Below are 15097 nucleotides of genomic sequence, written 5' to 3' on the forward strand. Positions count from 1 at the left end.
AATGTGCTTGTGTTAAAACTTCTCAGTTTTGTATAATCAAAAGTATCCATTTGATCTTTTAGGATCATCTCTACTATCTTTTAAGACATATAGCTATAAAAGATACCACATATCTTTTATGACCACCTTTGTCAAGAATTCTCTTCCCATCCATAGTTTTAAAAAGATATTGCCTTTCCAGCTCCTCTGATTCATTTATGACTTGACTTTTTATATACAGGCCGTATATTTATTTGGAGCTGATTGTGAGATATGGTGTGAGATGCTATCCAAGCTTAATTCCTTCCAGACTCCTTTCTATTTTCTTCCCTGGAGTTTTTGTCAAACAAAACAAAAAAATAAGCAGGAATGGCTTCAGTCCAAGACTTTCAAAAGCAGAGGTAAAGCCTATTCATTTAAATCTCTATTTCTTTTTCATTAAATTCTTGGATTTACAAACCATAAATACTTCTGACAAATTTGTGGCCAATGAACAGAGTACTGACTTTTTCTTCCGCACTTTAAATATTCATGCTTGCATTTCGATATTGTCATTGACCATTTTTAAAAATCCATTTGAGAGCTAGACATGACCTTTGAGACCTCCTCACTGGTTTTACAAATGAAGAAAGCTAGGGCTCAGGCAAATTTAAAGTGCTCAGGACTACGGTTAAGCGAAGATCAATTTATAAGGTACATTATTTGGGAAAATACGGTTTCTCATCATCTAGAATTTTGGAGTTGAAGGGGCCGAAGAAGTCATGTAGGCCAGCCTCCTCACCTTTCTCCTCGGTGAGAAAATAAGGGTGAAGTAACTTGCTCAAAATAAAAAACCTAGCATACAACTTTTTAAGTCTATGTCAGCGGCATGAAGCAAAAAACATGAAATAATGGTGTCAAAGTATAAACTCTGCGTATATATGTATGTATATACAGTCACATAACAGATTTATATACGTATATATATATAGTCACATAATAGCACGATATGTAAAAGGGCCTAAACAGGTACTAAACTCCATTCCACCAGGTTATGTTACAATAAATGAGACCAGTGACACAACGACCACCTATCGGATAACAAAGTTGTCTTTCTTCTACGTCCAAAGGTTTTCATCTTTTGGAAGCTACATAGGTGATGAACACACGCCAGTCATCTGCTGCCAAATTATATCAACTCTCACCATGGGATGTGAAACAGTCATCCAACTGACTGCTCGGCCCTGAGCTCTAGGCTGAGAAAGCGAAAGACCCAGGGAGTCCATTTGAGCTGAAAAGCCTCTGTTTTTCTCCAGACAAAGACAAAAGAAGGATTCTGAAAGAGCGCTTCCTGTGAAGGCTGTTATACACAAAACATTTAGCCAGCACTCATAATTAGCAAATTAGTCAATGATTAAAAAGCTGGCCAAGCAGTGCCCATTCATAACATATAAAAAAGCAACCCTCAAAAACAAATTTCAACTTTGTAGCACTCGCATGTCTTCCAGAGCTCTAGGGAATTGTTCTAGGGAAATGTTCGGCTATTCAGTCCGCACTATCTAGTCATATAGCAATCAATGAAAAGCACCTACGAAGCCCTTACTAGGTGCCAGGGATGCATTAAGCAAGAAAATGCAGAAAGCAATCCCTGCCCTTAAGGAGCTCACATTGTAAGGGGGAGGGGAGAACAACACAAATTAATACGTAAAGGATAAATACGGTATAGATAAAAGTCAGCCTTGGAATGGAAGTGGGAAAAGGCGTCTTGCAGGAGATGGCACTGGCTCTGAGGCTTCAAGAAAGCCAAGGATTCTCAGAGATAGGCAATGTGATGAAGTAGAACATTCCAAGTGTGGGAGACAATGCAAAGACACACAGCTGGGAGACAGCACGGATGCAATGGAAAGCAAGCTGGCATACTGGAATAGTGGAATGCATTAAAAGGGGTAAAACATAAGAAGACTTGCTGTTTGTCCTTTGTTCTCGAAGAGGACCACAACATCAACAAAGTGATGCCATGACTGGAAAGGCAGGAAGGGGTCAGGTTCCAAAGGGCTAAACAGAGGACTCCATGTTTGATTCCAGAGGTAATGGGAAGCCCATAGTTTACTGCGTAGGGTGTGATGAAGATGACGATGACAGGTTTGCTTTTGGAAGATCACTTTGGTACCTGTGTGGAGGACGAATTCAACTGGCGAGAGACTACAGGACGGAAGTCCATTTAGAAGACTGCTCAATACTCCAGGTAAGAAGCAATGAGGGCTAGAACTAGGTTGATGGCTATGTAGATGGAGAGAATGGAACATATAAAAGATGTGCTATAGAAATCAGCTGGATTCATGGGGTGAGTGAGACAGAAATGTTGATGATCCCAAGATTGTAAAATGGGGTAACTTATGGGATAGCAGAGCCCTCAACAGCAATAGGGAAAATTCAGAAGCAGGGTAAGTTTGAGGGGGAAACTGTTGAATTCTGTTGTGGACATTCTGAAATGTCCAACATGCAAATGATGATGGAGTTCTTGAACTCAAAGAGAGAATAGGACAGGATAAATAGATCTGGGAATGATGTGCATGGACATGTTAACTGAACCTACGGGAGCTCATGAGATTACCAAGTGTGAGGCTATAAAGGGGAAAGAAGAGGCCTAAGATATATAACACTGACACCAACTGAGTGGGTATAGTACGGATGCAGAAAGATGGCGTAGGCCCCAGGATATATAACACTGCCAGACACCAGCCCAGTGGGTATAGTACGAATGCAGAAAAATGGCATAGGCCCCAGGACATATAGCACTGCCGGACACCAACTGAGTGGGTATAATATGGATGCAGAAAAATGGCGCAGGCCCTAGGATACATAAGACTGAGGATACCAACAGTCAGTTGGTATAGTATGGAGGAAGATCTGGCTAAGGAGTCTGAGAATAAACCAACAAGTAGGAGGAGAAACAAGAGGGCAAAGTCACCAAAACCCAAGGAGAGAGTGTCCAAGGCAGTCAACAATGTCAACTGCCGAAGAGAGGTCAAGACAGATAAGGCCTGAGAAATTATCATCAGATTCGGAAATTAAGAAGAGATAGCTGGTCACTCTGGAGAGAACAGTTTCAGTTGAGTGGGAAGGCTAGAAATCACACTGCTTGAGAAAAGAGGGCTTCTTTGTTGTTTTTGTTACAGCTATATGGCTCAGTGAATACCGCACAGGCCCCGGACTCAGAAGGACCTGAGTTCAAAATCAGTTTCAGACACTTGACACTTACTAGCTATGTGTGACCTTGGGCAAGTCACTTAACCCCAAATGACCTTCCTTCCTCCCTCAAAAAAAAAAAAACCCAAAGAGATGACTTTTTCAAGCAATTTAGCTAAGAAGGAAGGGATATAGAATAATAACTGGTGGGCAATGTGGGGTCTCCTAAGGTTTCTTACATCTCTTCCTCTTCCATGTAGGGCTATGTCCCATGTGTTTTTTTTCCTGTTCACTCTGAAACTCCTATCCTAGGTTGTGAACTCATGCTGCCTCTGTTCCCAGGCATCCCTTGGGCCTCAGTCCCAGCTCTCTGGAAGGTCAACATTCAAATAGAATGACTTTTCTTTTTGTCACAGCATTAAAGAATACTGGAATTGGAAGGACCCCAAGGTCATCGGGTCCAATCTACTAAAAGAAAAATCCTTTTTACAACACCTCCCCAGGTGGTTACCCAACCTCTGTTTCTTTCTCTGATTACTATTTCTGGGGAGAGGGAGGCTAGAAAGAAGCAAAGTTAGTTGACCTCATGGGATAAGGGAGCGATTCAGCCTCAGTCACTGCTGTGGAGGGCCTGGGCAGGGGTCCCCATGGTGGGACACTACAGCACAAATCTGTGAGACTGCTTGCTCTCTTTGCCCCAGGCCTGTGAACAGGACCTGGGGGGTGGGGGGGACACTGACTGCAGGCCCTCAGCATTTAGCTTCTCAGATGTTATTTCACAAGCTTTTTGCCTTCCATGGTGTTGGTCTCATCTTATGTAATTGGTTCAGATTACTCTATCTGGCACATAAATTTCTTTTCCCGAGTTTCTGGTTTAGAGACATTTATAGAAAACAGTTACTCCAGCATGTGGCCTGTCACATGACTGTGTACCCCACAGCGCAGATAATCAATCTTTCTTGCCTAAGACACACAAGGATTTATTAAGTATATAAAATAACGTAAACTCATGGTTCTTCTAAGCATCCTACCACTCTCACTGGAAAATTGTTTTTTAGGTTTTTTTTTAAAGAACTTGTCAATAAAGGTGGTGGGGGTTTTTGGCCAGGCTTCCTTCCCTCTACTACTGACAACTTCAAAAGCCAAGAGAAATACTGCTGCACTGGAAAAGGTTTGTTGTAATTGGTCCAGAGATAAATAAATATTACCAACGTTCCTTGTGAGTTACACACCTAGAAATGTGCTAAGGATGATGAGAATGAAACCTTTGTATTCAGTGAGAAAATCAGTTGCACATAAAATGACCATACTGACTTACCAATGCCAACTCTCTATTTGAGGTTATTTTTCATTTATTGTTAATTTGGATAACAGGAGTCAATGATGACATGTGGAATTAATAAAAACTGCAAATAATCCCCCTCCCCTCATTTGAATACATAATTTCCACCTTCTCTATACCAAACCCTCTGCCAGAGATGCTAACAATAGGCAACGTTCAGATTTTAATTTTCTTTCCTTTCCTTGTCTGAGGGTGCTAATAAGGGTGAGGTGAACAGAGGAGAGAAGCAACACTGGACTGGGAATAACAACAGATAACATTTATGCAAACGTTATCTCATTTTATGCTCACAACAACCTTGGGAGGTAGGCATTATTCTTAATCCCAGAGGTTAAGTGACTTGCCCAGGGTCACAGGGCTACGATTTGAATTCAGGACTCTAGGTCCTGTGCTCTAGAAACTGCACCATCTTGTAACTTAGATAACAACTGCCAACATCGACAGAGTAAGGTTCGCCAAAAAAAAAAAAAGCACTTTAGAGATATTATCCCATTCAAATCTGACAACAACTCTGATGTTATATTATCCTTATATTACAGATGGGGAAACTGGGGTAGGCAGAGGTTAAGGAACTTGCCCAGGATCACAGAACTAGTAAGTGTCTGAGGTTTTCCTCGCTCAAGTCCGACACTGTATGCCCAGCAGCTAACAGTGCCAGGCACATGGTAGACCCTTAAACAATGCTCACCAAATAAGAAGTTATGAATATTATTGTACTAAAGCTATTAACTGAAGATGGAAAAATACAAGATTAATAAATAAATAATTTTATCATTTGATCGCAAAATGTTATAGCAGGAAGCTACTTGGCAGAACAACTATTCCAACTCTCTCATTTGATGGAGGGGCAATCTGAGCCCTTAAGAAAAGGAGGCAAAGATGAAGACAGACAGGAACAGAAGGCAAACGATGCTCAGCTTCAAAGCTCATCTTGCGAGGTAAGGAACAAGCAGCTACCTTCTGTGCAGGAAAAGATTAAAGGAATGCAAGGAGGAAGAAGGCTTTTCAAAGACAGATGCTCCTGATTAAGGCCATCTTTGTATATCAGTGAGGTCTCAGTCCTCCTCCGTCACACAGAGGCTCATGCTAAGTAAGGTGGGTGCTGTCGGTAAGAATGCATTTTTTCAGGAGAACATGTAATCTCCTTAAAGCCCCTAGGTTTTCCCAGTGTTCAATTAACCTTATGGCAATCTCTGATAGGCTTTCCTAGCTACCTGATAGCAGGCAGTTTCATTATAATAAAGTATTTAAGTAACCCTTTCTTGGGTTCTATTATTCCGCTACTCTGGGAAAAGTTGAAGGACCCAGAGTAGCTGATTCTTGGAACTTTGGGCATGAAAGAAAGGTAGAGTGGTTCAACCCACAAGCCAGCAGACTTGAAGCCAGAGGTTCAGGCTTCTGATCACGGCTGGGATAGGACTTGTGGCTCAGTGGAAATTGTTCTACTTCCACAGGCTTCCATTTCCCAGATCCACAGGAATGGCTGAGGGCTTCAGAAAGGAGAATTAATCAATATGCTTTTGATTAAGTTCCTATTGCGACCCAGGAACTGTGCTACGGGCTGGCTCTCGGGTCTCACTAGTGCCTAAGGAAGACCTCACTGGTGTACTTTTTAAAGGGTGGGTCTCTAGGTCCAGCTACCCCGATAGCATTCAGCCTTCATCAATATGAAATGAGAGGCCAGCCTTCAAGTAAGAAAGGCCTCGGTTTAGGTCATGCTAGTGACACACACCGGCCGTGGGACCCTAGCCAAATCACTTCACTTCTCAGTGCTACAATCGAGCTGACTTTCTGTATTGGTAGAAGGAGCTTCTATACCGGAGTTCCCCTTTCTCATTTTATAGATGAGGAAACTGGGGCAGACAGAGGTTGAATGACTTGTGAGTAGGCAGGATTTTGACACTGTACCACCTCATACCCTAATGATTAGGGTAATTTCTACCTTCAACAAACTTACAATGTAGTAGAGGCAATAAGACATCCATACATGACCAGCATTGATTAAGCTCCTGCTGTGAACCAAGCACTGAGTATACCAATCCGAGTCTAACCCTCAAGGAGCTCGTATAAGGTTTCCTCACAGAGCAGGACATCGTTATTATACAGTCTGGTACAGAACTTCACTGGCTGCAGGTGACTGATCTCTGTATTTCCCTCAGTGCTCAGCACAGTATAAGGCACTTAATCGATATCTGCTGAATGAATGGATGCCTTCATTCAGGAGTTATTGACCTATCCAAAAAGCCTTGTCTTAGGGATTCTATCCCTATAATACACCCAAGACAAAAGTAGAGAAAATCTCTAATGTATTTATTATAATAAATAATACAGGGAAACGGAAATGTTTTACTTATGTAAGACACGTGATCACATAGGAAACTCAGGTGAAATGAGTGAATCAAAGCCCAGTAAAGGATCCCTCCTGCACGGCCCTGTTCTCACGTGCACACAGCGCTTGGCACCCAGGCTCTTCTGGTCCCCACGTTTTAAGTGGAGTGGCAATGCATGGAGATAAGGTGTACGTAAGGCATGAGGCAAGGCACGGATAGGGTGGGTACGTCAAGGACTGTGCCAGCTCCTCCTAACTCTCACCACCACATTGTCATGGGTGCTCAGGTGACACATGAACCTCCCCATGGCCTGTTCATGCCCTCTCCACAGTCTACTCAGTTCTCTGCTATGGCTGAGAACCAACAAATAAAGCTACATGAAGCAAGCACTTTGCAATACTAAAGTATTTTTGAAAAATCGTCATTAGAGTTATTTCTCTACCCTTGGGCTCTTATTCTTCCCTTAAAAATACTTGGATATAATGAGAATTGCAATGAGAACAACCTGCTGACAGAAACATTTTAAGATTTCCTTTCATTGCCACAAAATACAATCAAGGGGCCTGTCGAGGAGAATGATTCTGGCAGAAGTGGGTTTGTGCTGCTGCTAGCACTTGGCAAACCTCTCCCCCGCCCTCTCTCCCTTTAGACAAGAATACAGTCCTGAAGGCATGGGTTCTTTCTCCTCCTTGGAATGGAAGGCTGGGAGAACTTTACTTACTGAAAACTGAAGCTCTTTCTGCAGCCCCTTCTTTGGCCCTTTGCCAGCAAGCTCCATCAGGCTCCAAGACCATCCAGGCTGCCATCTGCCTCACCCCAGCTGCTAGTGCCCGGCCTTCAGTTTCTAACAGGGTTGCCTGGTATCTGCCAGGTCAGCATTAATGGAGAGCCCAATCTAAGGCTGAATGTACAGGTTAATGTGGTGGAGAGATACAGTGCCAATGCACAATGTTCATTTTTCTTCTGTGGCATGCCATGCTAATGGGCGGCACGCTGTGTGCCCTGACTGCCCCAAAGTGCTCTGAAACAGTGGCTGCTCCAGCGTGATACACACAGGCACCTTTAATAGCCTACCTTCTATTTCAACTTTTCTCATCTTCATTTTATTGGTATCTTTTACTGCTGCATCGCCTTCGTTGGGAGGCCACTTGGGGGCCCAGAGTCTGAAAGGAACGAGTTCAAATCCAACTGCCGATACTTACTCACTAGCCGTGTGAAATGCCTGACACCGTACACAAGAATGAAATCCAAATAGGTACACGATCTAGGTATAAAGAGTGATACTATAAACAAATGAGTGGAGCAAGGAATAGTGTATTTATCAGATCTATGGAGAATGGAGACATTTGTGACTAAACAAGAGACAGAAAGCATGATGAAGTGAAAAATGGATGATTTTGATTACGTTAACCTGAGAAGTTTTTGCACAACCAAGATTAGGAGGGAAGCAGAAAACTGGGCAAGAAGTTGTATAACTAGTGTCCGTGATAAAGGCCTCATTTCCAAAATACAGAGAGAACTGAGTCAAATGTACAAAAATACAAGTCATTTCCCAACTGATAAATGGTCAAAGGATATGAACAGGCAGTTTTCAGAGGAAGGAATTAAAGCTATCTACAGTCATATGAAAAAATGCTCTAAATTAAAACAACTCTGAGGTACCACATCACACCTATCAGATTGGCTAACATGACAGAACAGGAAGATGATAAATGTTGGAGAAGATGTGGGAGAGTGGGAGCACTAATTCATTGTTGGTGGAGCTGTGGGCTGATGCAACCATTCTGGAGAACAATTTGGAACTATGCCTTAAGGGCTACAAAAAGGTGCATACCCTTTGAGCCAGCAATATCGCTTCTAGGACTGTATCCCCAAGAGATCATAGAAATGGGAAAGGGTCTGACATGTACAAAAATATTTACAGCAGCTCTCTTTGTGGTGACCAAAAACTGGAAATCAAGGAGATGCTCATCAACTGGGGAATGGCTGAACAAGTTGTGGTATATGAATGGAATGGAATACTATTGCGCTATAAGAAATGATGAACAGGAAGACTTCCAAGAGTCCTGGAAGGACTTATATGATCTGATGCTGAGCGAAAGGAGCAGAACCAGGAGAATTTTGTGCACAGCAACAACCATAGTGTGTGAGGAACTTTTCTGGTAGACTTGGAACTTCATTGCAATTGCACGGACTTAAATAATTCCCAATGGTCTCTTAAGACAAAATGCCTTCCACATCCAGAGAAAGAACTATGAAATTCAATTGCAGAATGAAGTAGATCATTTTCTTTTGTTTTACGTTTTGGTTTGTTGTATGATTTCTCCCATTCGTTTTAATTCTTCTATGCAACATGACTATGGTGAAAATGTTTTTAATAGGAATGTATGTATAGAACCTATATAAAATTGTATGTGGTCTTGGGGAAGGAGGGGGAAGATGGGGGGAAGGAGGGGAAGAGAGGGGAAAAAAAAATCTAAGTTATAAGGTAGTGACTGCAGAACACTGAAAATAAAAAAAATAATTAAAGAAAAATAGCTGTGTGACCCTGGATAAGTCACCCTCTGTCTGCCTCAAGTTCCTCATCTATAAAATAGTACTACCTCACAAGGGTTGTTGTGAGAATCAAATGAAATCATATAGGCAAAGCACTGAGCACAGTGTCAAGCTCACAGCAGGTGCTCATTAAATGTTTATTTTCTCCCTCTCTCACTTCTGAATATATCTCTGTCCTACCACTGAGTCATTGCATAAAGAAATTCCACAAAACCAAACAGCTCATTAGTTAGCACATGCAATAGTCCACACCTATCGTCTTCCCGCCAAATGCATGATCTTAACCCAAGGATGAGGGCCACACTCGAGGATCTAGAGAGCCTCAAGACCACAGGCTCCCCACCCCTGCCTTAACCCTTTCTGAGGCCAGCCTTCATCATTATAATTGCTCATTACCTTATTTTTCATTTCAAAAAGACTCATGGTTTCACCATCAGGGTGGGTAATCCTCCACATTCAATAAACTGTCCTGGCTAAAAAACTGCTGGCCAACCATTCAAACTAAGCTGAATAGGTACTTGGATTAGAGACGGTCAGTTTCCTAGCCAGGGAACTAAGCCCTACCAGCTTGGTCAGATTTGCCTGACGCTGTTTCTGGGGCACCTACAGCCTTTGACAAGCCAAGGTCAGCTCCACATCTCAAGGCATCCAGGGAGGGCTTTACTATCACTTAATTTGTTAAAAAGCAGAAAGTGGCTCATTTTTTAAAAAGAAAAATAGGTACCATGGATGCCATATGTGCAAAGACACACATGCCAGGTGTTACCTCTTGATTCTTCAGGCGAGACAATTATACCGCAGGTTGAGCCATCGATTCACATTATTGACAACTTGAGAGCAAAGGGAGTAAGTTTAATTTCATGCATCTATAAACTGCTGAAATAATCTGGGAGCTCACATCAAGCCTTTCAAAATGAAGTTTTCTAATATCAGCGCTCTGGATGAGGACATGATGTGTAAAAAGGAATGTTTATGGCTCAAGACTGCATCCCATTAATGGGGTAACTAAGCACTAATCCTGGAATTATTAAGGCTTGTTTTACACAGTGAAGACCATGAAGATAGCTGCTTTTACAGATGCTGCAGTTTTATTGGTGGCATATGGATTTATCTTCTGGAAATGAACAATGAATACACGCCTTAGGGCTTATATCTTCACACATAGAGTAGGAATATGTAGTAATGGAAAGAGTGCTGGACTCAAGAGACTGGGAAGAAATTTCATTCATACAAACTGATAAGGAAAAACTCCAATTAGCACCAATTACACAGAATAAAATGAATGACTCTCATTCCGGCCTTAAAGAGATAAGCTCCCCAAAGCTCAGAATGAATAAGGCAGACTAGGTACTTATGAGTAACACATAAGCTTTACCCTAAATGTGCCTCAGTTTCTCCCATTGTCTAAAACAGCCACTTTAACCTATTTCTTAGAAGTGATATAACATAACAGCAGAGAACTTCTTTTCTAATTATGAATCAATTATAATGGGGGGGAGTAAAAAAAAAATTAAGGCACACAATGTAAAAAGCAATGTAATTCAAGGTTTCTTGGAAAGAAAGAGAAACAGGATGATCTGTTAATGTGCCTTAAATATTAACAATGAGGATTTTTAAAAATACAACACACAATAAAATCTGTGTTTATTTTAATTCTGGATCATGTCTAGTTCTGGGTAAAAGATGAAAAAATAAAGGAAAGACAAAGAATCGTATACAACATATAGACATAAAAAGAATCACATATAAAAAGGGAGATGAAGAAAGAAACACAGGCAGGCAGAGACAGATGAGGACAAAAAAGCAGAGGGAAAAGTAGAATCAGAAGGGGAGGGAAGAGGAAAGGAAGATGGAGAGAGGGAAGAAGAGTCAGCAGCCTTGTAGAGTTCTCTCTCTTCCTCCCTCCATCCCTCTCTGTCCCCCTTCTCCCTCCTCTCACTCTCTCCTTACACACATTCCTAGATATATTTTTAAGAACACGTTGCTAGCTTTTGTGATAAAGTATCTTCATTACTGCTTACAGTTTAGAAGCCCAACATTCTTAAAATGATTTCTTTTCATTACTTTAGCAGAAAAAAACTCTAGCCACTTTGATCTGTGAAATGCTCCCCACATGCTCCCTGCACAGCAAATGGTCTGGCAAAGGAAGGCACTCTTCTCATCAAGGGAGACTTTTTTTTTTTAATTAACAATGAGGGCACTCACTGAAATTTAAATTTACCATACTGTTGTTGTTTAGTTGTGTAGGACTCTTTGTGACCTTGTGGACCATACTGTCCATGGGGTCTTCTTGGCATGGACACGCCTTTGCCATTTCCTTCTTCAGTGCATTAAGGCAGAGAGGTGTTAAGTGACTTGCCTAGGGTCATGCAGCTAGTGTCTGAGGCTGGATCTGAACTCAGGTCTTCTTGAATCCAGACCCAGTACTCTATCCACCAGGCCACCTAACTGCCTCCTTACTATACTACACATTGCTATAAAAAGAATCCATGAATTAAAATCATTGTATTTGATTTATGGGAATTGTATATCCTCAGGATTTAAGTTAAAAAAAAAAAAATGAAGGTAGAATCCACCAAGGTACAGAAAAAATAGTAAGTCTCATTACTTTCTTAAAAGAAAAAAAAAATAAAGGGCAAAAGAAATTCTTACCATGTCTTAATTCCGACATGGTCTACTGGCCTTGGCTTCCTTTGAGAAATGATCCTGAAGACAGAAAACTAAGAGTTCTCCAGTCTAGGACAAATAGGAGCATCTAACAAAACACCCACAGGAAACCTTCTGAATTTTAATCTGAGATTATTCAGAGATCCTAGAAGGCAGAAAAGACATTAAATTGGTCAAAGAGACAACAGATTTATTAAAAAGAAAGCTAGATGAGAGCTTGAGCATCACATATATAAAAATAGGCTTCTTTTGTCCAAACGTTTCTCAATATAATACAGATTTTACTGCTTAGGGGAAAGAGTGCTACTCTTACGAATTGATGACATTTTCAGAGCCAAGATGGTGGATTAGAGGCTGGACTCTTTCAACATTCCCCTACAAACAATTTAAAACAACTCCTCAAATCAAATTTTAGAGTAGTAGATCCAACAAAATGTCAAGGTGAGACATTTTTCTGGGCTGAGGAAGCTTAGGAGATTGGCAGGAGAGGTCTGTGACACTGGGGTGTCCTGTCCAGAGTGCATGCATGTCACATGCAGCAACAGTGGCAGTAGTGGTGGTGAGGGCAGCAACTTTGGATGCTCTCAGCCCAGAGACAGTATGGGGTGAGACAACTGATCAGAAAGAAATTACAGGGGACCCATTGCTGGCACTGGATGTAGCTGGTGCTGACTGGCAACTCTATCGTCTATACACAATTTTGGATCACATTTCCAGGACAAAGAGGAACACAAGGTGGCTGCAGGAAAGGAGACCTGGCCACAGTTCCAGGGCCAAGAGGAGTACTAGTACTTATGGCTGTAGGGGAGCAGGGTCCCTTCCTGGGTAAAAACCAGAGCACAGACCAGGAAAGCAGTGACCCTACCTCTCTCCCTGGATAACACCAACTTGGAAGCACCCAAAACTTGCAGACTCTCAGAACTAGCTCAGACAAAGCAGTACAAAAAATGCTTAAAGTTGATACAGTGTCCCTTTATCCCCAGGTGAGCAAAGGCCAACTTTAACATAAATTTAAAAGACAATAAATAGGCTGGAAAAATGAGCGTACAAAAAAAGATCTCTTTATCCTCTATGAAGAGATACTATGGGGGCAGGGAAGACCAAAGCATGCGAACAAGAAAACAAAGTCAAAGCTCCTCCATCCAAAGCCTCCAAGAAAAATCTGAATTGGTCTCAGGCCATGGAAGAGCTCGGAAAGGATCTTGAAAATCAAGTAAGAGAAGGAGAGCAAAAAGTGGACAGAGAAACGAGAGCGATGCAAGAAAATCATGAAAAACGAGTCAACTGCTCGCTAAAGGAGATCCCCTAAAAATATTGAACGAAATGACACTTTAAAAAACAGACTAACCCAAATGGCAAAAGAGATCCAGAAAGTCATTGAGGAGAAGAATGCCGAAAAAGCAGAATTGTGCGAATTCACAGTATTTTGGGATAGAGGAAGAGACCTCTAATTTCACCAGTGTAGGGAGCTCGCCTTGAGGAAAAGCCTTCCACCAATGATTAGTCTTAGGGAGTTACCAAGGGCGTTGAAGGTCAGTGACTTGCCTGGGCTCACACGGCTAGTATGTGTCAATGGCAGGACATGACCTGATCTATCCTGGCTCTGAGGCCAACTCTGTATACGCTTGATGCCTCTCTATTATGTTGGATAGGAGTTTTATCAAAGGTATTTGGAGCAAATATTTTCCCCCATTTGACAATTCCTCTTTTCATCCTAGCTTTTTTGTTGGCTCTTTATTTTTGCATACTGTTAAATGGGGGCCTGACTGCTCCGTCACCCTTGAAGGCACTGTGATTCTGGCACTAGGATGTAACCTCTCTGTTCTATCCCTGCTCGCCTTCATTTCTTACCCTTTTCTGTTTGTTTCTGGTTTTATTCTGCCCATGAAGACTCTTCCAATCACATTTCCCCCACATGCTGATTTAACCATCCCACCACGTCCCACTCTAAATTACACGTTCAAGGGAATTGACCTCATGGTGCTCTTTGAACAGTCATCCTTTAGAACTCATAATCTTATGAAACTTTCTCTCTCCTAGGACAACTTACCACTTCCCTTCTCTATTTCTGTCTATGTCAACATCTAAATTCCAGAGGACTCAGCTGAATTAACCACCAAACATTTATTAAGTGCTTATGATGGCCCAGCCACTGTGCTAGGCACTAGGGATAGTAAGACAAAAACGGTGCAGTTCTGACTCTCAGAGAGTCCATATTCCAATAATGAACATCAGACATGATGAAATAAGACAATGCATGGGAAGGCACTTTGTAAACAGTGTGGGGCTACAAAAATACGTTATCACCATCATTGTGTAATGGTGATTCTGAGATAAGGAAAAATCAAATTAAAGTACTGTTTTTACAGCAACTCACATATCAGTCCCAGGTCAAATACTGGCATCACAGGCAGCTTTGATTTATTGGTTATTCAGACAAAAGGAGCACTGCGGATTGAGCACTGGAGTTGGGAAGACCTGAGTTCAAATCTGGCCTCAAACTCTTAATAGCTGAGTGACCCCTGGGCAAGTCACTTAATTAACCTCTATTTGCCTCAGTTTCCTCAATTGTAAAATAGTGATAATAAAAGCAGCTGCCTCTGAAGGTTGTTGTGAGGAAAGCACTTTGCAAACCTTTTAACTCTATATGCCATTATTATCTATAAAAAGAATAATAAAGATATCAAAATATAATAATATTGATTATTAATTAATAGCACCTGTCCCTCAGGGTGGACATGAGGAACAAATGAGATGTTTGTAAAGCCCTTGGCAAACCTTAAAATTCTCTGTAAAGGCTAACTGCTATTACAAAACAAACATCCTATAACTAATGCTACTTAAGTTTTTTTTAAATTAAGCTACAAATTATTTTAATATAATTTAAGAAGTGGGACTTACTTAAAAAGTCAGATATAAAGCAGGTATGGAGGAGAAGATGGAAAAGATGTAACACATATAGCCATGGGAAAAAGTAAAAAGAACATATTATTTTACACAGTAAACACAGTCACTGCTACATTTCTATTTGTTCATTCATTTTATATGTCTCCAC

General features: G+C 41.3%; 1 protein-coding gene across 3 annotated transcripts in view; it reads right to left on the reverse strand.

Annotated features, from left to right (window-relative positions):
• Positions 1 to 15097, reverse strand: part of MRPS27 (mitochondrial ribosomal protein S27) — a 120655-nt gene that overhangs the window by 66066 nt on the left and 39492 nt on the right. The window lies entirely within an intron of this gene.

Source organism: Notamacropus eugenii, chromosome 4, assembly GCF_028372415.1.
Source record: "Notamacropus eugenii isolate mMacEug1 chromosome 4, mMacEug1.pri_v2, whole genome shotgun sequence".
In the NCBI taxonomy this organism is placed as follows: domain Eukaryota; kingdom Metazoa; phylum Chordata; class Mammalia; order Diprotodontia; family Macropodidae; genus Notamacropus; species Notamacropus eugenii.